This window comes from Ranitomeya imitator, chromosome 5 (assembly GCF_032444005.1).
Source record: "Ranitomeya imitator isolate aRanImi1 chromosome 5, aRanImi1.pri, whole genome shotgun sequence".
In the NCBI taxonomy this organism is placed as follows: Eukaryota; Metazoa; Chordata; class Amphibia; order Anura; family Dendrobatidae; genus Ranitomeya; species Ranitomeya imitator.
The window spans coordinates 177,924,978-177,950,376 of NC_091286.1; the positions used below are offsets into that span (position 1 = coordinate 177,924,978).

The 25,399-nt window shown below is 45.0% G+C and overlaps 1 protein-coding gene and 2 non-coding genes across 7 annotated transcripts in view; 1 reads left to right on the top strand and 2 right to left on the bottom strand.

Moving 5' to 3' along the window:
- Positions 1-25,399, top strand: part of SNX9 (sorting nexin 9) — a 547,796-nt gene that overhangs the window by 244,865 nt on the left and 277,532 nt on the right. The gene's annotated exons all lie outside the window — the stretch shown is intronic.
- On the bottom strand, positions 15,495-15,576 carry TRNAS-AGA (transfer RNA serine (anticodon AGA)). The gene has a single exon. It is a non-coding gene; the product is annotated as a tRNA-Ser (tRNA).
- TRNAS-GCU (transfer RNA serine (anticodon GCU)) lies at positions 15,599-15,680 on the bottom strand. Its single transcript has one exon. It is a non-coding gene; the product is annotated as a tRNA-Ser (tRNA).

A 25,399-nucleotide genomic window follows, 5' to 3' on the forward strand; every position in this document is an offset into this window, starting at 1 on the left:
ACTCTGGAACGCTTCAACGGATCCCAGTGATTCTGACATAGTTTTCTCGTGACATATTGTACTTCATGACAATGGTAAAAATTCTTTGATAGTACCTGCGTTTATTTGTGAAAAAAACAGAAATTTGGCGAAAATTATGAAAATTTCGCAATTTTCCAACTTTTAAATTTTATGCAATTAAATCACAGAGATATGTCACACATAATACTTAATAAGTAACATTTCCCACATGTCTACTTTACATCAGCACAATTTTGGAACCAAAATTTTTTTTTGTTAGGGAGTTGTAAGGGTTAAAAGTTGACCAGCAATTTCTCATTTTTACAACACCATTTTTTTTAGGGACCACATCTCATTTGAAGTCATTTTGAGGGGTCTATATGATAGAAAATACCCAAGTGTGACACCATTCTAAAAACTACACCCCTCAAGGTGCTCAAAACCATATTCAAGAAGTTTATTAACCCTTCTGGTGCTTCACAGGAATTTTTTGAATGTTTAAATAAAAATGAACATTTAACTTTTTTTCACAAAAAATTTAATTCAGTTCCAATTTGTTTTATTTTACCAAGGGTAACCGGAGAAAATGGACCCCAAACATTGTTGTACAATTTGTCCTGAGTACGCCGATACCCCACGTGGCGGTAAACCACTGTTTGGGCGGATGGGAGAGCTCGGAAGGGAAGGAGCGCCGTTTGACTTTTCAATGCAAAATTGACAGGATTTGAGATGGGACGCCATGTTGCGTTTGGAGAGCCACTGATGTGCCTAAACATTGAAACCCCCCACAAGTGACACTATTTTGGAAAGTAGACCCCCTAAGGAACTTATCTAGAGGTGCGGTGAGCACTTTGACCCACCAAGTGCTTCACAGAAGTTTATAATGCAGAACCGTAAAAATAAAAAATCATATTTTTTCACAAAAATGATCTTTTCGCCCCCAATTTTTTATTTTCCCAACGGTAAGAGAAGAAATTGGACCCCAAAAGTTGTTGTACAATTTGTCCTGAGTACGCTGATACCCCATATGTGGGGGGGAACCACCGTTTGGGCGCATGGGAGGGCTCGGAAGGGAAGGAGTGCCATTTGGAATGCAGACTTAGATGGAATGGTCTGCAGGCGTAAAATTGCGTTGGCAGAACCCCTAATGTACCTAAACAGTAGAAACCCCCCACAAGTGACCCCATATTGGAAACTAGACCCCCCCAGGGAAGTTATCTAGATGTGTTGTGAGAACTTTGAACCCCCAAGTGTTTCACTACAGTTTATAACACAGAGCCGTGAAAATAAAAAATCTTTTTTTTCCCACAAAAATAATTTTTTAGCCCCCAGTTTTGTATTTTCCCAAGGGTAACAGGAGAAATTGGACCCCAAAAGTTGTTGTCCTATTTGTCCTGAGTACGCTGATACCCCATATGTTGGGGTAAACCCCTGTTTGGGCATACGGGTGAGCTCGGAAGGGAAGAAGCACTGTTTTACTTTTTCAACCCAGAATTGGCTGGAATTGAGATCGGACGCCATGTCGCGTTAGGAGAGCCCCTGATGTGCCTAAACAGTGGAAACCCCCCAATTATAACTGAATCCCTAATCCAAACACACCCCTAACCCTAATCCCAACAGTAACCCTAACCACATCTCTAACCCTGACACACCCCTAACCCTAATCCCAACCCTATTCCCAACTGTAAATGTAATCTAAACCCTAACTGTAACTTTAGCCCCAACCCTAACTTTAGCCCCAACCCTAGCCCCGACCCTAGCCCCGACCCTAGCCCTGACCCTAGCCCTGACCCTAGCCCTGACCCTAGCCCTGACCCTAGCCCTGACCCTAGCCCTAGCCCTGGTCCTAGCCCTGGCCCTAGCCCTGGCCCTAACCCTAGCCCTAGCCCTAACCCTAACCCTAGCCCTAATGGGAAAATGGAAATAAATACATTTTTTTTAATTTTTCCCTAACTAAGGGGGTGATGAAGGGGGGTTTGATTTTCTTTTATAGCGGGTTTTTTAGTGGATTTTTATGATTGGCAGCCGTCACACACTGAAAGATGCTTTTTATTGCAAAAAATATTTTTTGCGTTAACACATTTTGAGAGCTATAATTTTTCCATATTTTGGTCCACAGAGTCATGTGAGGCCTTGTTTTTTGCGGGACGAGTTGATGTTTTTATTGGTATCATTTTCGGGCATGTGACATTTTTTGATCGCTTTTTATTCCAATTTTTGTGAGGCAGAATGACCAAAAACCAGCTATTCATGAATTTCTTTTGGGGGAGGCGTTTATACCGTTCCGCGTTTGGTAAAATTGATAAAGCACTTTTATTCTTCGGGTCAGTACGATTACAGCGACACCTCATTTATATCATTTTTTTTATGTTTTGGCGCTTTTATACGATAAAAACTATTTTATAGAAAAAATAATTATTTTTGCATCGCTTTATTCTCAGGACTATAACTTTATTTTTTTTGCTGATGATGCTGTATGGCGGCTCGTTTTTTTGCGGGACAAGATGATGTTTTCAGCGGTACCATGGTTATTTATATCTGTCTTTTTGATCGCGTGTTATTCCACTTTTTGTTCGGCGGTATGATAATAAAGCGTTGTTTTTTGCCTCGTTTTTTTTTCTTCTTACGGTGTTTACTGAAGGGGTTAACTAGTGGGCCAGTTTTATAGGTCGGGCCATTACGGACGCGTCGATACTACACATGTGTACTTTTATTGTTTTTTTTTTTATTATTTAGATAAAGAAATGTATCCACCTCCCGTGTCTCCCCTTTTCCTCATAGTTTGTAAGCTTGCGAGCAGGGCCCTCATTCCTCCTGGTATCTGTTTTGAACTGTATTTCTGTTATGCTGTAATGTCTATTGTCTGTACAAGTCCCCTCTATAATTTGTAAAGCGCTGCGGAATATGTTGGCGCTATATAAATAAAAATTATTATTATTATTATTTATGGGAATAATATTTTTTTTCTTTATTTAGGAATATAAATTTTTTTATTTTTTTTTACACATTTGGAAATTTTTTTTTTTTACTTTTTTACTTTGCCCCAGGTGGGGACATCACAGATCGGTGATCTGACAGTTTGCACAGCACTCTGTCAGATCACCGATCTTACTTACAGGGCTGCAGGCTTCACAGTGCCTGCTCTGAGCAGGCTCTGTGAAGCCACCTCCCTCCCTGCAGGACCCGGATGCCGCGGCCATCTTGGATCCGGGCCTGGAGCAGTGAGGGAGGTGAGCAGACCCTCGCAGCAACGCGATCACATCGCGTTGCTGCGGGGGGCTCAGGGAAGCCCGCAGGGAGCCCCCTCCCTGCGCGATGCTTCCCTGCACCACCGGCACATCGTGATCATGTTTGATCGCGGTGTGCGAGGGGTTAATGTGCCGGGAGCGGTCCGTGACCGCTCCTGGCACATAGTGCCGGATGTCAGCTGCGATAGACAGCTGATACCCGGCCGCGATTGGCCGCGCTTCCCCCATAAGCGCCACCGATCGCGCTGGACGTACTATCCCGTCGGTGGTCATAGGGGCCCACCCCACCTCGACGGGATAGTACGTCCGATGTCAGAAAGGGGTTAATTAAATTAGTTCACATGCGTAGAAAGTCGCGTTCCCGCACTTAATACGCATGTGACTATAAAGATAATGCGATAATAGAACAACACGGCACTCGTAGCAGTGTATACAGTAGGTGCTCAAGTAGGGTATCCAGCCCAATAAATCCAAATCCGAAAAAACTTGGCACTCGAGTGCCAAGTTTTTTCGGATTTGTTTTTATAAAGAAAATGCGGTTTTACCTCATCTAATTAAACCTTATGGAAAATTTATGCTGCAGAGACTGAGCGTCTCCGCAACATAAATTGACATGCTGCGGGATGGAAAGATGTCCGTTAACGCAAGGATGCTTCGGGCATTTCTGAACACATAGTGGGCATGGAATTTGTTGAAATCCCATCCGCTATGCTGTAACATCTGGCCACTGCTGGTTGGACCCTGTGGATGTACGCAGCATCCAACCCTCAGCATTTACTGATCGTGGGAATATACCCTTATATGTCACGAAAAAAACAATCTCCGAATCAGTTGGATCCATTGGAGCTTTCCAGAGTTATGACCTCATAAAGTTTGAGTGGTCAGAATTGAAAAAATTGGCCTGGTCAGGAAGGTGAAAACAGACTTCGGGGTGAAGGCGTTAAAAAAAGGCGTAGATAGAAAAGTGAATATGGAGCAAGAAAAAAGAAGAAAAGCACAAAAAAAATACGCAAATACAGTCATGAATGTGGCCTTTCCTGTTTTTCTTGCTCCCATTTGTGAATAAATTATTAGATACATAAACCAATATATTTTGAGCAAAATTAAAAGTTCCATCCTCCCAAGCAATTGCTCTTTCTCAGTTATTGTATGTTAAAACATGCTTTCTATATTTATCGTCAACTGTCACAGCTTTGATTCTTTGGAAAACACCTTTAACCTGCTTTCTGTTAGGCTATGTGCACACGTTGTGGATTCTCTGCGGATCCGCAGCGTTTTTTTAAGGTGCAGAAACGCTGCAGAACCGCAATTGATTTACAGTACAATGTAAATCAATGAAAAAACAAAAATGCTTTGCACACTTTGCGGAAAAGCTCCGGTTTAAGGCTACTTTCACACATCAGGTTTTTTGTTTCAGGCTAAATCCGGCAAAATTGCAAAAAAACTGATTCGGCGTAAATTGTGAAAAACTGATGCATCGGATCCGTTTTTTAGGAGAGAGAGAGAGGAGGGAGAGAGAGATTTTCCCATGCCAGAATCAAAAACAAAGCTTCTGGGCATGCTCAATGTGTAAAAACGGATTCGGTAGCCGGAAACGTTAATTCACACATCCGTTCCATGCGTTTATTGCCGGAAACGTCCCTTCAGGCTTTTTCGCCGCACAGAAAAACGTTGCAGTGAACGTTTTTTGTGTCCGGCAAAAAAGCCTGACGGGACGGATCCGGCACAAAACGGATGAAACGCATGTCCTTCAGGCACAATCCGGCGCTAATACAACTTTATGGGAAAAAAACTAATCCGGCGTAAGAAAAAAAAAAAACCTGATGCGTGAAAGCAGCCTAAAAGAAGTAGCATGTCACTTCGGTTTTGTGAATCTGCAGCGTTTTTGTACCCACTCCATTATAGAAAACCGCAGGGGTAAAAAATGCAACAAATCCGCAAGAAAACCGCAGCAAAAACGCACAAAAAAACGCTGCGGAAACGCACAAAAAACGCGACAAATCCATAGGTGCGTTTTCTGCCAGGAGAGGCAGAATCCGCACCAGAAATTCCTAAGCCTAATCCGCAACGTGTGCACATAGCCTTACTCTGGACCAGTGTTTCCCAAAACCCGTTCTCGCAGCCCCCAATACATCACGTTTTCAAATTAGTATTGCACAGTTGGAGAACCTGCTGCAGTTTTTGATGCCTTAATAATAAGTCCATGCAATGCTATTAAATTCCTGAAGTCATGACATGTTAGAGGCCTGGAGTTTGGGAAACATGTGCTTCACTTAAAACCATGACATAATATTTATATATACTTACCTTGTAATGTCTTCACATCCTGTTCCGATCAGATGTGTTCGGATCCCAGAATTCCAAGCAGCGGAAGTTCACCGACCTCCATATTGGGACAACCCAAGTGATGGATGTCTCAATATGGAAGGTGCTGGTGGTACCAGCTTCTTGCGCGGCACCACCAGCGGGACACCGTTGCACCACACACACACACACACGCCATACACACAAACACACAATGTATATGCGGTATGCAACACACACACACTATATGCCGTACGCAGCCTCTTGCGCGGTACCACCAGCAGAACACTGTCGCGAACACGTCGCCTGGATCAGCCGAATGATTCACTGACCGCCACCATCTTAGTACAGTAGGAGCCAATGTGCAGGTATAACGTGACCGCTGCTATCTGTCTGGACAGAGATGACGGCGGTCTGTTTTACTGTGCCTGCGCGAATTCCGCTGAATCATTCAGCTGATCCCGGTGGTATATGCACGACGTTTCTACAGGCAGAGGAAACTGGTCACATTAAAGGGGTTTTCCCATGAATGAAAGTTCATTTTAAAAATTGTCTGTGTCTGACCGTGTATGTAGCATACCACATCTCCTGGGCAGGGGAGGAAGCAAAAGACAATACTGACATTACAGCAGGGGATCACAGAGGACTTATTTTGTCGCGTAAAATATTTCACTGACTGTTTTTAAACAATATTTTACCTCACAAAATGGCTCCTAAAAAGTATACCAATGACAATGAAAGGAAGCAGCAAAGGCACAATGTCGAAGACAATAACGGGCAAATGAGACTCTTAAAGAGCAACAGCATCGTTGGGACAAAAACAATGCATATAAGTGCAACGGGACAGCACATGAGGGGGAACACCGCACAGGAAGGAGAAAGACAGCAGACAAAGGGGATAGCACATGGGGAAGACAGGTAAAAGAATAGAGCGCATACGGGAGAAGTCAGCACATGGGGATAGAGAGAGTGGATAGTGATAGTATGGTGAGCACATGGGGTGAAGAGATTCTCAATGCTGCAAAGCCTGCCCCCATCATGACATTACCGCCCTCCCAATGCGATAGCATCGGGCCTCCATCTAGTTTCTTCCATAAGAAATCTCATCTATCACATTACTGGAAACTTCAAAGTCTCATTACTTTATTGCTACCTCTACAGTGTTTCCTACTTTACCTGTCTGAATCCATTATGATCGCGGTTTGCCACAAACATAACTAGGGACAGCTCCATGTTGTTTAGAGGTGATGACTTTGTGCTGTCGTACCATGTACAGTCCTGCTCATCGTTAGCACCCATGAAGTTTAAGTACATAATGTGGAATATCTCCTGAAAAAAGACTCAAGTGACAAGTTTTTTTTGTATAGATAAGTTGTGTTAAATACCAAAGTGAAAATAATAAGCAATAATTTAAAGCAAAAAAAAAGAATGGGAGAGAAAAATAGAAAAACCTAAAGCTTGCTGTGGCACTGGTATTGGCATCCTTTACATTAAATTAGTATGGAAACACATTTTGACTCGCCTGTGTCAAATCACAAATGAGAATCACCTGTGATTGTCAGTGCCCATGTGACATGAATTAGCCATTAAATGATGACTTCAGTGTTTTAAAAAGCCACATGGTAGGCTCTGTTCCTTTGTCACAATGGAAATAACAAAGGATCTGTCTGAGGACATCAGAACTGCTATCTCCAAAGACCTTGGTATCCCAGTTTCAACAGTGCGCAATGTTAAGAAAAATGTTCTGTGGACAGATGAAACAAAAATAGATCTTTTTGGTAATGCAAAGGTTCAGTTTGTTGACAGACAGTACAATGAAAATTATAAGGAAAAGAATGCCCTACCAACAGTTAGGCGAGGTGGAGGATCCATAATGCTGTGGGGTTGCTTTGCTGCGTCAGGTACTGGAGGCCTTGACCCTGTCATGGGAATCATGAAATCATTGAATAATCTATATATTTTAGAGAAAAATGTCCATCCCAGTTTAATAAAACTTTGTTTGAGTCGAAGATCATGGGTACTCCAGCAAGATAATGACTGAAATCACACATTCAACAGTACACAGTTCCTTTTTTCTTTTTCAACCTTTCCTGATTTAAAATGGATAGCAATGAGTCCTGATCTCAATTACATTGAAAATCTTTGGGGTGAGCTGAAATCTGCCATTGAGAAAAACAACTCTGCAAACATTGAAGAGCTTGAACAAACTGCAAAGGAAGAGAGGAATGAAATACCAGCTGAGAAGTTCAATAAGCTTATAGCTGGCTACAAGAAACATTTGGAGGTTGTCATCAATGCCAAAGGGTGTGCAACCAAGTATTTCATTAGGGGTACCTCTCCATGGCTCAGCACCACCCTACATCTCCTCTCTGGTCTCAGTCTTCTACACTACCCGTGCCCTCCACTCCGCTAATGAAATCAGGTTAGGCTACGTTCACATTAGCGTTCCGCTAATGTGCGTCGCTGTTGCGTCGGCGACGCAGCGGCGACGCGCCCCTATGTTTAACATAGGGGACGCGTGCGTTTTTTTGGTTGCGTTTTTCGACACGTGCGTCGTTTCCGACGCTAGCGTCGGACGCAAGAAAATGCAACAAGTTGCATTTTTCGTGCGTCCGATTTTCGTCAAAACGACGCACGCGTCGCAAAATGCAGCGTTTTTGCGCGCGTTTTGCGCGCGTTTTTGTGCGTCTTGCGTTGCCGACGCACCGGCGCGCAACGCTAATGTGAACGTAGCCTTAGCATCCTCAATAATCAGAACCTCCCACTCCCGTCTCCAAGACTTTACACGTGCTGCGCAGATTCTTTGGAATGCACTACCCAGGTTAATACGATTAATCCCCACAGTTTTAAGTGTGCCCTAAAACTCATTTGTTCGGATTGGCCTACCGCCTCAACGCATTAACCTAACTATCCCTGTGTGGCCCAATAAAAAAAAAAAAAAAAAACTTAAACTATAATCAGGTTCCTCGCATCATGTTCTCATACACTTTATACAGTAAATAGCCCTTTGTGTCTGTACTGCTACATACTTAGGCAGTGAACTGGTTCATGCAGCTTTACATGAACACCCGAGCCTTACACTATGGCTGGTCCGAATAACTAAAGCAATGTTACCATCCACCTCTCGTGTCTCCCCTTTTCCTCATAGTTTGTAACCTTGCTCTTGGTATCTATTTTGAACTGTTATTTCTGTTATGCTGTAATATCTATTGTCTATACAAGTCCCCGCTATGATTTGTAAAGCGCTGCGGAATATGTTGGCGCTATATAAATAAAATTATTATTATTATTGCTGCACATACTGTTCTATTCTGTTTCTTCTCTGTTTTTCACTTACCGTATATACTTGAGCATAAGCCGAGATTTTCAGCCCAAATTTTAGGGCTGAAAGTCCCCTCTCGGCTCATTCTCGAGTCATGATCGGCGGTGGGGTCGGCGGGTGAGGGGGAGAGAGGACTGTTATATATTCACCTAGTCCAGGTGCTCCTGTCGCTGTCCCTGCCTGTCCCATGGTCTCTGGGTGCCGCAGCTCTTCCTCTGTTCAGCGGTCACGTGGGACCGCTCATTAAAGTAATGAATATGGACTCCACTCCCATAGGGGTGGAGCTGCATATTCATTCCTGTAATGAGCGGTCCCACGTGACCGCTTACTACAGGAAGATGCTGTGGGCGCTGGAGACCATCTGTCCGGGAGAAGCTGCCAGGGACCATGCCGGAGCAGGTGAGTCTTCCCGCCCTCTTGCTGTGACTGTTCAGGTCAGAGGGCGCGATGACGTATTAGTGTGCGCGCCGCCCTCTGCCTGAACAGTAAGGGTGGTTTCATACTTGCGTTTTTGTCTGCAGCGTTTTTTGCACAAAAAAACGCATGCGTTTTTTCCCTATATTTAACATTGAAAACGCTTGCGTTTTTTTGTGTACGCGTTTGGTCGCGTTTTCAATCGCATGCGTTTTTTTACTGCATGCGTTCATTTTCAAAAATGCAACTTGTAGTATTTTTGAGAGGCGTTTTTTGGACACAAAAAAACGCATGCGTTTTCATGCGTTTTTTTGGGGTCAAAAAACACATTGGAGTCAATGGGAACGCATGCGTTTTTTTGTGCATGCGTTTGCATGCGTTAAAAACGCATGCGTTTAAAAAAAAACAAAAAAAAAACACACTGATAAACCACCCCACACCATAAAATTGATAAAGGGATCCTACCCCTAACCCTACCCCTAACCCTAATCCCTTTAAGGGTAGGGGTAGGGTTAGGGTTAGGATCCGGTTAGGGGTAGGGTTAGGATCCCTTTAGGGTTAGGGTTAGGATCCCTACCTCTAACCCTACCCCTAACCCTAGCTCTTTCTGTTTATAGTGGGTTTTTACTTTATTTTGATGATTGGCAGCTGTCACACATTTATCTGCACGCGTTTAAAAAACGCAAACGCATGAAAAAACGCATGTAAACGCGTCAAAGTGCCGCATTTTTTTCACCACATGCTAAAATGCATGCGTCAAAAAAACGCAGCGTTTGCACGCGTTTACATGCGTTTTTTCACCATGCCTTTTTTTAAAAAACGCAAGTGTGAAACCAGCCTAAGTGCGGAGAGACGGGACGCTGAGGAGCAGCGGTCAGCAAGCAAGGAGTGGTGAGTATGTCTTTTTTTTTTTTATTGCAGTAGCAGCATTACATGTTGCACCGCTATATAGGGAGCATGGGGCAATAATGAAATGTATGGAGCATTCTATATGGCACAGCTATATATGGAGCATCTTATGGGGCAATAATGAAATGTATGGAGCATTCTATATGGCACAGCTTTATTTGGAGCATCTATGGGGCAGTAATGAAATGTATGGAGTATTCTATATGGCACAGCTTTATATGGAGCATCTATGGGGCAAAAATGAATTGTATGGAGCATTCTATATGGCTCAGCTATATATGAAGCATCTTATGGGGCAATAATGAAATGTATGGAGCATTCTATATGGCACAGCTTTATTTGGAGCATCTATGGGGCAATAATGAACTGTATGGAGCATTCTATATGGCACAGCTTTATATGGAGCATCTATGGGGCAATAATGAATTGTATGGAGCATTCTATATGGCACAGTTATATTTGAATCATCTATGGGGCAATAATGAATTGTATGGAGCATTCTATATGGCACAGCTTTATATGGAGCATCTATGGGTCAATATTGAATTGTATTGAGCATTCTATATGGCACAGCTATATATGGAGCATCTTATGGGGCAATAATGAATTGTATGGAGCATTCTATATGGCACAGCTATATATGGAGCATCTTATGGGGCAATAATGAAATGTATGGAGCATTCTATATGGCACAGCTATTTATGGAGCATCTATGGGGCAATAATGAATTGTATGGAGCATTCATAGTAACATAGTAACATAGCTAGTAAGGCCGAAAAAAGACATTTGTCCATCCAGTTCAGCCTATATTCCATCATAATAAATCCCCAGATTTACGTCCTTCTATAGAACCTAATAATTGTATGATACAATATTGTTCTGCTCCAGGAAGACATCCAGGCCTCTCTTGAACCCCTTGACTGAGTTCGCCATCACCACCTCCTCAGGCAAGCAATTCCAGATTCTCACTGCCCTAACAGTAAAGAATCCTCTTCTATGTTGGTGGAAAAACCTTCTCTCCTCCAGACGCAAAGAATGCCCCCTTGTGCCCGTCACCTTCCTTGGTATAAACAAATCCTCAGCGAGATATTTGTATTGTCCCCTTATATACTTATACATGGTTATTAGATCGCCCCTCAGTCGTCTTTTTTCTAGACTAAATAATCCTAATTTCGCTAATCTATCTAGGTATTGTAGTTCTCCCATCCCCTTTATTAATTTTGTTGCCCTCCTTTGTACTCTCTCTAGTAACATTATATCCTTCTTGAGCACCGGTGCCCAAAACTGGACACAGTACTCCATGTGCGGTCTAACTAGGGATTTGTACAGAGGCAGTATAATGCTCTCATGTGTATCCAGACCTCTTTTAATGCACCCCATGATCCTGTTTGCCTTGGCAGCTGCTGCCTGGCACTGGCCGCTCCAGGTAAGTTTATCATTAACTAGGATCCCCAAGTCCTTCTCCCTGTCAGATTTACCCAGTGGTTTCCCATTCAGTGTGTAATGGTGATATTGATTCCTTCTTCCCATCTGTATAACCTTACATTTATCATTGTTAAACCTCATCTGCCACCTTTCAGCCCAAGTTTCCAACCTATCCAGATCCATCTGTAGCAGAATACTATCTTCTCTTGTGTTAACTGCTTTACATAGTTTTGTATCATCTGCAAATATCGATATTTTACTGTGTAAACCTTCTACCAGATCATTAATGAATATGTTGAAGAGAACAGGTCCCAATACCGACCCCTACGGTACCCCACTGGTCACAGTGACCCAGTTAGAGACTATACCATTTATAACCACTCTCTGCTTTCTATCACTAAGCCAGTTACTAACCCATTTACACACATTTTCCCCCAGGCCAAGCATTCTCATTTTGTGTACCAACCTCTCGTGCGGCATGGTATCAAACGCTTTGGAAAAATCGAGATATACCACGTCCAATGACTCAGCGTGGTCCAGCCTATAGCTTACCTCTTCATAAAAACTGATTAGATTGGTTTGACAGGAGCGATATCTCATAAACCCATGCTGATATGGAGTTAAACAGTTATTCTCATTGAGATAATCCAGAATAACATCCCTCAGAAACCCTTCAAATATTTTACCAACAATAGAGGTTAGACTTACTGGCCTATAATTTCCAGGTTCACTTTTAGAGCCCTTTTTGAATATTGGCACCACATTTGCTATGCGCCAGTCCTGTGGAACAGACCCCGTCGCTATAGAGTCCCTAAAAATAAGAAATAATGGTTTATCTATTACATTACTTAGTTCTCTTAGTACTCGTGGGTGTATGCCATCTGGACCCGGAGATTTATCTATTTTGATCTTATTTAGCCGGTTTCGCACCTCTTCTTGGGTTAGATTGGTGACCCTTAATATAGGGTTTTCATTGTTTCTTGGGATTTCACCTAGCATTTCATTTTCCACCGTGAATACCGTGGAGAAGAAGGTGTTTAATATGTTAGCTTTTTCCTCGTCATCTACAACCATTCTTTCCTCACTATTTTTTAAGGGGCCTACATTTTCAGTTTTTATTCTTTTACTATTGATATAGTTGAAGAACAGTTTGGGATTAGTTTTACTCTCCTTAGCAATGTGCTTCTCTGTTTCCTTTTTGGCAGCTTTAATTAGTTTTTTAGATAAAGTATTTTTCTCCCTATAGTTGTTTAGAGCTTCAATGGTGCCATCCTGCTTTAGTAATGCAAATGCTTTCTTTTTACTGTTAATTGCCTGTCTTACTTCTTTGTTTAGCCACATTGGGTTTTTCCTATTTCTAGTCCTTTTATTCCCACAATGTTCTTAAACATTTTCCATTTATTATCTGTATTCTTATTTCTGAGGATATTGTCCCAGTCTACCAGATTAAGGGCATCTCTAAGCTGGTCAAACTTTGCCTTCCTAAAGTTGTGTTTTTGTGACTCCCTGACAAGTCCCCCTAGTGAAAGACAGCTGAAACTGTGCAATATTGTGGTCGCTATTTCCTAGATGCCCGACCACCTGCAGATTTGTTATTCTGTCAGGTCTATTAGATAGTATTAGGTCTAAAAGTGCTGCTCCTCTGGTTGGATTCTGCACCAATTGTGAAAGATAATTTTTCTTGGTTATTAGCAGAAACCTGTTGCCTTTATGGGTTTCACAGGTTTCTGTTTCCCAGTTAATATCCGGGTAGTTAAAGTCCCCCATAACCAGGACCTCATTATGGGTTGCAGCTTCATCTATCTGCTTTAGAAGTAGACTTTCCATGATTTCTGTTGTATTTGGGGGTTTGTAACAGACCCCAATGAGAATTTTGTTACCATTTTTCCCTCCATGAATTTCGACCCATATGGACTCGACATCCTCATTCCCTTCGCTAATATCCTCCCTTAAAGTGGACTTTAGACAAGACTTTACATAGAGACAAACCCCTCCTCCTCTCCGATTTTTACGATCCTTTCTAAACAGACTGTAACCCTGTAAGTTAACTGCCCAGTCATAGCTTTCATCTAACCATGTCTCGGTTATTCCCACTATGTCAAAGTTACCTGTAGATATTTCTGCTTCTAGTCCTTCCATCTTGTTTGTCAGGCTTCTGGCGTTTGCGAGCATGCAGTTTAGAGGATTTTGTTTTGTTCCAATCTCCTCGCTGTGGATTGTTTTTAGAAATGTTCATACCTCCCTTCTGAGTATGTTTTCCTGGGTCTTCTTTGTTCGAGTCTAATGTTTTTCTTCCCGTCCCCTCTTCTTCTAGTTTAACGCCCTCCTGATGAGTGTAGCGAGTCTTCTGGCGAATGTGTGTTTCCCAGGTTTGTTGAGGTGTAGTCCGTCTCTGGCGAGGAGTCCATCGTACAAGTAATTCACACCGTGGTCCAGGAATCCGAATCCTTGTTGTCTGCACCATCGTCTTAGCCAGTTGTTCGCATCAAGGATCCTGTTCCACCTCCTGGTGCCATGCCCGTCTACTGGAAGGATAAAAGAAAATACTACCTGTGCATCCAGTTCCTTTACTTTCTTCCCCAACTCTTCAAAGTCCTTGCAGATTGTCGGTAGGTCCTTCCTTGCCGTGTCATTGCTGCCAACATGTATCAGAAGAAATGGGTGGACGTCCTTGGAGCTGAAGAGCTTTGGTATCCTATCGGTCACATCCTTGATCATCGCACCTGGAAGGCAGCATACTTCTCTTGCAGTTATGTCCGGTCTGCAGATGTATGCTTCTGTGCCTCTCAGTAGTGAGTCTCCCACCACCACCACTCTTCGTTGCTTCTTGGCTGTACTTTTTGCTGTCACTTGTTGCTGTGTGCCCTTTACTTTTTTGCTTGCTGGTATTGCTTCATCCTTAGGGGTGCCATCTTCATACTCTACAAAGATTTGATATCGGTTCTTCAGTTGTGTGGTTGGTGATTTCTCCGTGGTCTTCTTGCTTCTTTTGGTCACATGCTTCCACTCATCTGCTTTTGGAGGTTCTCTGACACTTTTTCACCTTCTGTGACCAGTAGAGATGCTTCTGTTCTGTCTAGGAAGTCTTCATTCTCTTTGATGAGTTTCAAAGTTGCTATTCTTTCTTCCAGACCCCGCACCTTTTCTTCTAAAAGGGCCACTAGTCTACACTTCTGACAGGTGAAATTGGATTCTTCTTCTGGTCGATCTGTGACCATGTAGCACATGCTGCAGCTCACCATGTAGGTTGTCACATCTGCCATGTTGCCTCTAGATCCTGCTGACTTGCTGTGTGTTTTCCTTCTTGTGTAATCTACTCAGCCAAGCTTTCTTGCAATAATGTCCTACAGTTTGGTGATGCTTTTCAAGCAGCTGGTCCCGGCTGTACCCAACGATCTTCTTGCTTAGGGAGACTCTTCGCTTTTCCCAGAAGGCACCTGGAATATGCAAATTATCCTCCTCAAGCTTGAATCCCTGGTTTGGTGATGCTTTCCAATCAGCTGGTCCCAGCTGTACCCAACGATCTTCTTGCTTAGGGAGACTCTTCGCTTTTCCCAGAAGGCACCTGGAATATGCAAATTATCTTCCTCAAGCTTGAATCCCTGGTTTGGTGATGCTTTCCAAGCAGCTGGTCCCAGCTGTACCCAACGATCTTCTTGCTTAGGGAGACTCTTCGCTTTTCCCAGAAGGCACCTGGAATATGCAAATTATCTTCCTCAAGCTAGAATCCCTGGTTTGGTGATGCTTTCCAAGCAGCTGGTCCCGGCTGTACCCAACGATCTTCTTGCTTAGGGAGACTCTTCGCTTTTCCCAGATGGCACCTGGAATATGCAAATTATCCTCCTCAAGCTTGAATCCCTGAAAATAGTCCACGTAGTCGGCAGGATTTGAACCTGCGCGGGGAGACCCCAATGGATTTCTAGTCCATCGCCTTAACCACTCGGCCACGACTACAGCTGTAACAAGCAGATTAAACCGACGAGGATGGGATTCGAACCCATGCATGCAGAGCACAATGGATTAGCAGTCCATCGCCTTAACCACTCGGCCACCTCGTCTACATCAATAATTCTGTATGGCACAGCTTTATATGGAGCATCTATGGGGCAATAATGAATTGTATGGAGCATTCTATATGGCACAGCTATATATGGAGCATCTTATGGGGCAATAATGAAATGTATGGAGCATTCTATATGGCACAGCTATATATGGAGCATCTTATGGGGCAATAATAAAATGTATGGAGCATTCTATATGGCACAGCTTTATATGGAGCATCTTATGGGGCAATAATGAAATGTATGGAGCATTCTATATGGCACAACTATATATGGAGCATCTTATGGGGCAATAATGAAATGTATGGAGCATTCTATATGGCACAGCTTTATATGGAGCATCTATGGGGCAATAATGAATTGTATGGAGCATTCTATATGGCACAGCTATATATGGAGCATCTTATGGGGCAATAATGAAATGTATGGAGCATTCTGTATGGCACAGCTATATATGGAGCATCTATGGGGCAATAATGAATTGTATGGAGCATTCTATATAGCAAAGCTTTATATGGAGCATCTTATGGGGCAATAATGAAATGTATGGAGCATTCTATATGGCACAGTTTTAAATGGAGCATCTTATGGGGCTATAATGAACTGTATGCAGCATTACAAGGGGCACATTTTTTTATGGAGCATCTTATGGGGCCTTAAAGGGAACCTGTCACCCCGTTTTTTCAGTAGGAGATAAAAATACCGTTAAATAGGGCCTGAGCTGTGCTGTACAATAGGGTATTTTTTGTCCCCTGATTCCCTACCTATGCTGCCGAAATACCTTACAAAAGTGGCCTTTTTCGCCTGTCAATCAGGCTGGTCAGGTCGGATGGGCGTGGTCACAGCGCTGTTTCTCCCCCACATCTTGCTTATGTTCCCGTTGGTGGCGTAGTGCTTCTCGCATGCGCAAGTGCCGAATGCACTGCGCAACTGTAGAAAAAGAGCTTGCTCGCCGCTATTCAGCGGTTTCTCGGTGGGCGCGGCCATCTTCCTGAGGCCGCGCGTGCGCAGATGGAGTCTCCTGCTTCCCGGGGCTTCAGGAAAATGGCCGCGGGATGCCGCGCATGCGCAGATGGACATCGCGGCGGCCATTTTCCTGAAGCCGAGATTCGAACTCTGCTTCAGGAAAATGGCCGCTGCACAGTCTATGAAAAACATGAAGGGGTGCCAATAACGATGAGCAGAACTGTACATAAGGCCTCATTTTCTTTTAGTTATAGAATTCATTCTGCTTTTTTACGATAGTCCTTTTAGAAAAATACCATTAAATGAATTTTAGATTTTTGGCCTTTTTTATTTTTTTTTCTTCTTGATTTGATGTGCCATTTGATATGGCACTGATTCCAGTGACTCTAAATGTACTTTTTCATGAGCTGTTCTACTTTGTTAGTTGTAAATTTAGATTGATATATTTTACATTTAATAAATTGTCTGAAAAAAAAATGACCAGAAATAAACCAAAGAATTAAAAAAATATATATTATTCAAACTTTATATAATATATATATTTTCAAACTTTTTAAAGCTTTGACTTCAAAAGAATTGTCCTCTACTTTTTAACACTTTATTAATGGCCCTAGCTTGGTTTAACCCCTATCTGACCTTGGACGGGATAGTGCGTCCAAGGTCAGATTCCCTGCTTTGATGCAGGGCTCCGCGGTGAGCCCGCACCAAAGCCGGGACATGTCAGCTGTTTTGAACAGCTGACATGTGCCCGTAATAGGCGCGGGCAGAATCGCGATCTGCCCGCACCTATTAACTAGTTAAATGCCGCTGTCAAACGCAGACAGCGGCATTTAACCACCGCTTCCGGCCGGGCGGCCGGAAATGACGTCATCCCCGACCCCGTCATGATCGGGGGTCGGCGATGCGTCTCCATTGTAACCATAGAGGTCTTTGAGACCTCTATGGTTACTGATCGCCGGTGGCTGTGAGCGCCACCCTGTGGTCGGCGCTCACAGTACACCTGCAATTCTGCTACATAGCAGCGATCAGCAGATCGCTGCTATGTAGCAGAGGCGATCGCGTTGTGCCTGCTTCTAGCCTCCCATGGAGGCTATTGAAGCATGGCAAAAGTAAAAAAAAAAAGTTGAAAAAAATGTTAAAAAAATAAAAAAAATATAAAGGTTTAAATCACCCCCCTTTCGCCCCAATCAAAATAAATCAATAAAAAAAATATCAAATCTACACATATTTGGTATCGCCGCGCTCAGAATCGCCCGATCTATCAATTAAAAAAAAAAGCATTAACCTGATCGCTAAACAGCGTAGCGGGAGAAAAATTAGAAACACCAGAATTACGTTTTTTTGGTCGCCGCGACATTGCATTAAAATGCAATAACGGGCGATCAAAAGAACGTACCTGCACCGAAATGCTATCATTAAAAACGTCATCTCGGCACGCAAAAAATAAGCCCTCAACGACCCCAGATCATGAAAATTGGAGACACTACGAGTATCGGAAAATGGCGCTTTTTTTTTTTTTTTTTTTTTTTTTTTTAGCAAAGTTTGGAATTTTTCCCCCCACTTAGATAAAAAATAACCTAGTCATGTTAGGTGTCTACGAACTCGTACTGACCTGGAGAATCATAATGTCAAGTCAGTTTTAGCATTTAGTGAACCTAGCAAAAAAGCCAAACAAAAAACAAGTGTGGGACTGCACTTTTTTGCAATTTCACTGCACTTGGAATTTTTTTCCCGCTTTCTAGTACACGACATGCTAAAACCAAAGATGTCGTTCAAAAGTACAACTCGTCCCGCAAAAAATAAGCCCTCACATGTCCAAATTGACGGAAAAATAAAAAAGTTATGGCTCTGGGAAGGAGGGGAGTGAAAAACGAACACGGAAAAATGAAAAATCTCATGGTCATGAAGGGGTTAAAGGTGTGAAAGAAAAAAAGTCACACTGTGGAGACACGGGTGCTCTAGTCAGCTGGCTCAAGACCGCATGGACGAAGGATCATCCCACTGAACGCCTGCTCTCCTTCTACCATAGGCATAATACTACTCAGACAGCACAGGGTGAGGGTAACACATGGTCATGATAAAACAGTGTAGCAACACTTTAGTGAACCACAAAACAGGCAAATAACATACACAGCAGTCACAGCAAAATACCCAAGATGGTGCAAAATTACAGAGCCTCACCCTTCCGCTGACTTGCCAGCATTAGAGCAGCTGTGACTTCAGAGCTTCCAGGGCCGACTACACTCATACTTGCACACTGAGAGTAGGTAATAACAAGCTGACAGTTCATTGAGGTAGAAGGCCAGATGACCAGAGGGTCACAATCTGGCTTCTCTTGACATCTCCGTGGCCCCAGGTGACTGGTGGGTCCCAATCCTGGTTTTCGCAAACGTATCCATGGGTTCAGTGATGGTCAATGAAGCAGGTCTCTATTTTTTTCAGCTGGGACCATGGTCCCCTGAACTGACATCCTGTAGAGCAGTGGTCCCCAACTCCAGGCCTCGAGGGCCGCCAACTGTGCAGGTTTTCAGGATTTCCTTAGTATTGCACAATGGTTGGATTCCAACCCCTGTGCAATACTAAGGAAATCCTGAAAACCTGCACTGTTGGCGGCCCTCGAGGCCTGGAGTTGGGGACCACTGCTGTATAGTGTCCAATCTGTGTCCAGTGTGATGAAGCCATGATGTCATGGCTGCTGTCTTGTAGAGTGTTCTTGACTGTGGTTTTATAAAGAGTCTCTGGTTCTTTGGATCGCTCGATGACTTGCATGTCTGGATTTATATTGTTATATTCCCTTTTTATAGTTCACAACTGTTTTTCAAGCCATTATTCACAGGTCAGAGGTAAGCGGTGATGAGATGAACTTGCATTGTTTTATTATTTAGTTTATCCTTCATTGTTTGCAAGGCAACAAACTGCTTGACCTGGTACAAAATGTAATCAGTATATCAGCAAATATCATCGTTCAGTGACCCTGCATCCCTGTTTTGCAAAGATATCAAACTGTAGGAGCTGATATGAGGTAAATAACCAACGTTCATCAATTTACAAATATCAATTTAACCTATAAGAAGAGTCAACATTTCAGACTCTTGACCAGCTGAAGAAATAAACACACAAATTCAAAAGTCAACATATAGATACAGTTGAAACTAGAAGTTTACATACAGTATATCAAAAGACACATATGCATGTTTTTCTCAATATGTGACATGAAATCAGAATAAACCTTTCCTGTTTTAGGTCAGTTAGGATTACCGTAGTTATTAATATTTGCCAAATGTCAGAATAATGAGAGGGAGTATGTTTTAAGGCATTTTTATTACTTACTGCAAAGTCAAAAGTTTACATACATTTAATTAGTATTAGGTACCATTGTCCTTAACTCCTTCCCGACCTATGACGCCACTTAGGTGTCATGAAAGTCGGTGCCAATCCGACCTGTGACGCCTATGTGGCGTCATGGCGGGACCGCTTCACCGCAGGTCGGGTACAGGTGCAGGGGGACCTGTACTTCACCCCGGGGGGGTGACTTTGCTCCCCCCCCCCGGATCTATGATCACTCCGGATGACCTTTTTGTCACCCCCTTCAGCTCTGATTGTAGCTAACGTCCATGTGACACTAGCTCTCCCATCAGATCTGGAGGGGCGGAGTAAAACATGTCTGCCCTCGTTCTCCAGACTCATCCCGTTGCTGGAAGCTGGAAAACGAGGTTCCTCCTGTCATACCTGCCACCGGTCGGTGCTGCCTCCGCCACTGCTCCTTCTGCCGCTGCTCCTGCCGCCACCTGTGCTCCTGCCACCGCCGTAAGGTACTCCCCTCTCTGCCATCCACCTCTGCGCTCTGCCCCCCCGATCACCCTCCCCCCGATCTTACCTTCTGCCCCCCTTTTCACCCCCCCCCCCCGCTGCTGCTGCCAGCTCCATCAGCTGCATCACCCCAGCTCCTGACAGCCCCCGCCTGCTCCCTGGTGATCACCGCCTGCCCCCCTGAGCACCCTTTGCCCCCCTCATCACCCCCCGCCCCCTGATCACCCCCCTGCTGCTGCCTCAGATTTCATCTGCTCCTGCTGCATTGCCTCAGCCCTCCGCGCCTGACAGCCTCCTCCTGCCCCTCGGTGATCACCCCGTGCTGTTGCTGCAGATTCCATCTGCTGCTGCATCGCCTCTGCCCCCCCGTGCCTGACAGCCCTCTCCTGTGCCCCGGTGATCACCCCCTGATCACTCCCTGCCCCCCTGATCACCCCCCGATCACCCCCGTCCCCCTGATCACCCCCCTGCTGCTGCCACCGATTCCATCTGCTGCTGCATCGCCTCAGCCCCCTCGCGCCTGACAGCCCCCCTCGCGCCTGACAGCCCCCTCCTGCAGTAGAAAGTTTCACCAAACACTCGCACATACACACACAAGCACACTATAATAAAGTTTTTAGTTTTTTACACACACCACACACACAGTGTCCGCTCATCCCAGTCACAAAGGCTGTACTCAGCTGAGGAAGCATATTCCTTTCTTGCCTCTGAAGCTGATAGTGAGGGAGAGGACCCCACTTTTCTGTATTCCTCCCACTCTTCCTCCTCCAGTGACACAGACTCGCCACCCCCAAGATGTCGCAGGACAAGAAATCATCCGTAGCCCAGGGGAGGAGAACCGGAGCCCAGGGGAGGAGAGCCGGAGCCAAGTGTAAGTAACCCCAAGCTAGTGCTAGTCACACCCAACCTAGCACTAGTGCCCCCACCTGGACCCCCGTCCCTGAAAATTTTGCTCCACGGATTCCTAATTTCATTCCCCAATCAGGAATCCAATTCGAGACTGCCAACCTCAGGGAAATAGACTTTATCAAAGTCTTTCTCGGAGTCAATTGTCAGTCTCTGTCACGCCGTTCTGTCTGTATCTGGTTTTCGGCGTGACAATACATATGTTTGCTAGTTTAACCCTTTACTCTTTTCCCCCTAATTTGAGCTGGGATACTGTTGGCTGTTACCTGAATGGAACCTTCTCAGTTCCCTGCTCTGCTGCGCAGTCGTACATGGGCGTTTAGGTATTTGCCCTGCTTCATTCCTTCCTCATGTACGGTCCCTGTTTGCTGCTGTTAAGCTGTCCGCGGGTTGTGAGGTCATTTGCAGCTGGTGCATGACTTTCCACGTGGCTCAGTGCATGCAGTTTGTCAGGTGCCCTGAGCCTCAGATCCTGCAGATCCTGCACTGAGTTTCTGTGTGTGCTTAGGGCATGCGCGGCCACACCTTCCCTGCTTTTATGAGGGTTAGGGTGTGTACTTCAAATGCTGTCCTCAGCCAATTGCTGAGGGGCAGCTCATATATAAAGCTCCCTTGCCCTATGGGCGGGGCCTGAGCTACAATCACAAAGCTCCTGATCTTTGCTATGTGTGTTTGTGTTTCTGCACCTCTTCTGTCTATGTTTTGGTACCAAAGTCCTTGCTTTGATTCCTTTTTTGTCTTGTTCTGGCGCCTGTCCTGGAGGCGGTATATCCAGGCCCGAATCCTTGATCCTGTACTTCAGGGGTGTCATACTGCATTCCTCGAGGGCAGCAAACAGGTCATGTTTTAAGGATTTCCTTGTATTGCACAGGTGATAATTTAATCACCTGCACAGAATGATTCCAGCACCTTGTGTAATGCAAAGGAAATCTTGAAAACACGCATGGTCTGAGGCCCTCGAGGAATGCAGTTTGACACCCCTGCTGTACTTGCACCTGTCTGAACTGTTTCTGCTGTGATTATGTTCCTGGAATCCCTCTGCATCTGGAGCCTCACTCCCAGTGACTTTGAGTCTCTTGAAACCGGTGTTTCTGCTGAGCATCTACTACTCTGTGCTCTGACTACCATGCGGTGTTAACCCCGTCTGGCTCATGTCCAGTACGGCATTGTTTGCACCATCATGCTTGAGTTCCTTCCTAGGTCCGATGCCCGGAGCCTGACGACAGCAGTCTGGAACCTGATGACCGCTGTCTGGAGCTTGGAGCCTGATGACTCTGGTGGTGCCTGTAGGTCGTGTCTGATGTCCGGAACCGAACGACTCCTGTCTGATGTCTGCCGGTGACCCTGGGTCCAGATGTCCTGTCTGTACCCTGATGTCCTGCGTGTGTCTTGATGACCTCATGGACCCTGATGTCCTCCCTGTGTCTAATATCCTGATTTAACTGATGCCCTGGGCTGCCACGCCAGGCTTCAGTTCCGTCAGTACCTGCCCAGCAAAAGGGCGAGGTACGGGATAAAACTGTACAAGCTGTGTGAGAGTACCTCAGGGTACACTCCCAGCTTTAGGGTTTATCAAGGAAAGGACAGCAGTATCCAGCACCCAGAATGTCCGCCTGCTCTGGGGGTGAGTGGGAAAATAGTGTGGGATTTGGTCCACCACTGCTAAGGTTACCATCTGTACGTTGATAACTTTTATACAAGCATCCCACTCTTTCAATCCCTCTCTGCCAGAGCTACCGTCGCTTGTGGTACCACGCGCAGAAACAAGAGGGGTCTCCCTTTGTCGCTAATTAAGCAGACTCTCCCAAAAGGTGATAGCCGAGCCCAATGTAGCGGCAACATGCTTGTGGTCAAGTTCAAAGACAAAAAAGACGTTTTTTCTGGACAACAATCCATGGTCCCGGCACCACGACCACCACCATTCCAGGTACGTCCAGCACAGGTCCACAAACCGGACTGTGCCCTGGGGTACAACAAACACATGGAGGGAGTTGATCTTTCTGATCAAATCCTCCAGCCCTATAGTGCCATGCGGAAGACGAAGGTGTGGTATAAAAAACTGGCTGTACAAATGGCTCTGTATAAAGCATACGTGCTATCACGATGTGCAGGCCAGACCAACAACACCTTCCTTCAGTTCCAGGAGGCAGTGATAAAGGCCCTGATGTTTGGAGGAGTGGAGGGAGCGGGCCCCAGCACCCCTGGAACTCAAGTTTCTCGTATGGTACCAGGGAAACATTTTCCCTGTGAAGAGAGAGCAAAAAAAAAGGTGCCGGGTATGCTATAAGGGGGATAAGAAGGGAAACTTGTTTCCAATGTGAAACGTGTCCCGACAAACCTGGACTGTGTTTGAATGAATGCTTCAGAATTCATCACACGTCCGTGGACTAAACACATCCTGACATTCCCCTATAGAACTCACCCACACCAGGCTGATATACACAACACCACACAAACACACCAACCTGACGTACACTACACCACACCCCAACCTGCCATACACTACACCACACACACCAACCTGACATACTGTTATCAGGTTGGTGTGTATGGCGTAGTGTACGTCATGTTGGTGTGTGGTGTGGTATAGTGTACGTCCAGTTGGTGTGTGGTGTACACTACACCACACACACCAACCTGACGTACACTACACCACACACCAACCTGACATACACTACACCACACACACCAACCTGGCGTAGTGTCAGGTTAGTGTGTATGGCTTAGTGTACGTCAGGTTGGTGTGGTATAGAGTACATCAGGTTGGTGTGTGTGGTGTATACTACACCACACACACCAACCTGACGTACACTACACCACACACCAACCTGACATACACTACACCTCACACACCAACCTGATGTGGCGTGTATGGCATAGTGTACGTCAGGTTGGTGTGTTTATTTTAGCCTCATTTTTTTTTTCCATTTTCACAAGGGCATCAGAATAAAATGGATGCTAAAATTTGTTGGGCAATTTTTCCTGAGTACACCGATACCTCACATGTGGGGGTAAACCACTGGGCGCACAGCAAGGCTCGGAAGGGAAGGAGCGCCATTTGACTTTTTGAATGGAAAATTAGCTCCAATCGTTAGCGGACACCATGTTGCGTATGGAAGGTATGTAGTGTATGTCAGGTTGGTGTGTGTGGTGTAGTACACACCACACACACACCAACCTGACGTACACTATACCACACTACACACCAACCTGACGTACACTACGCCATACACACCAACCTGACACACTACGTCAGTTTGGTGTATGTGGTGTAGTTATGTCAGGTTGGTGTGTGGTATAGTGTACGTCAAGTTGGTGTGTGTGTGTGGTGTACACTACACCGCACACATCAACCTGACGTACACTACACACACCAACCTGAAGTACACTACACCACACACCAACCTGACGTACACTACACCACACTACACTCCATCCTTGCCCATTCCACCACCATCCCCATCCTTGCCCATTCCACCACTTCCATCATTTCCTCCTCCACCACCATCCCCATCCTTGCCCATTCCACCACTTCCATCATTTCCTCCACCACCATCCCCATCCTTGCCCATTCCACCACCATCCCCATCCTTGCCCATTCCACCACTTCCATCATTTCCTCCTCCACCACCATCCCCATCCTTGCCCATTCCACCACCATCCACATCCTTGCCCATTCCACCACTTCCATCATTTCCTCCTCCAACACCATCCCCATCCCTGCCCATTCCACCACTTCCATCATTTCCTCCTCCTCCACCAGCATCCCCATCCTTGCCCATTCCACCACTTCCATCATTTCCTCCTCCAACACCATCCCCATCATTGCCCATTCCACCACTTCCATCATTTCCTCCTCCACCACCATCCCCATTCCACCACTTCCATCATTTCCTCCACCACCATCCCCATCCTTGCCCATTCCACCACCATCCTCATCCTTGCCCATTCCACCACTTCCATCATTTCCTCCTCCACCACCATCCCCATCCTTGCCCATTCCACCACTTCCATCATTTCCTCCTCCACCACCA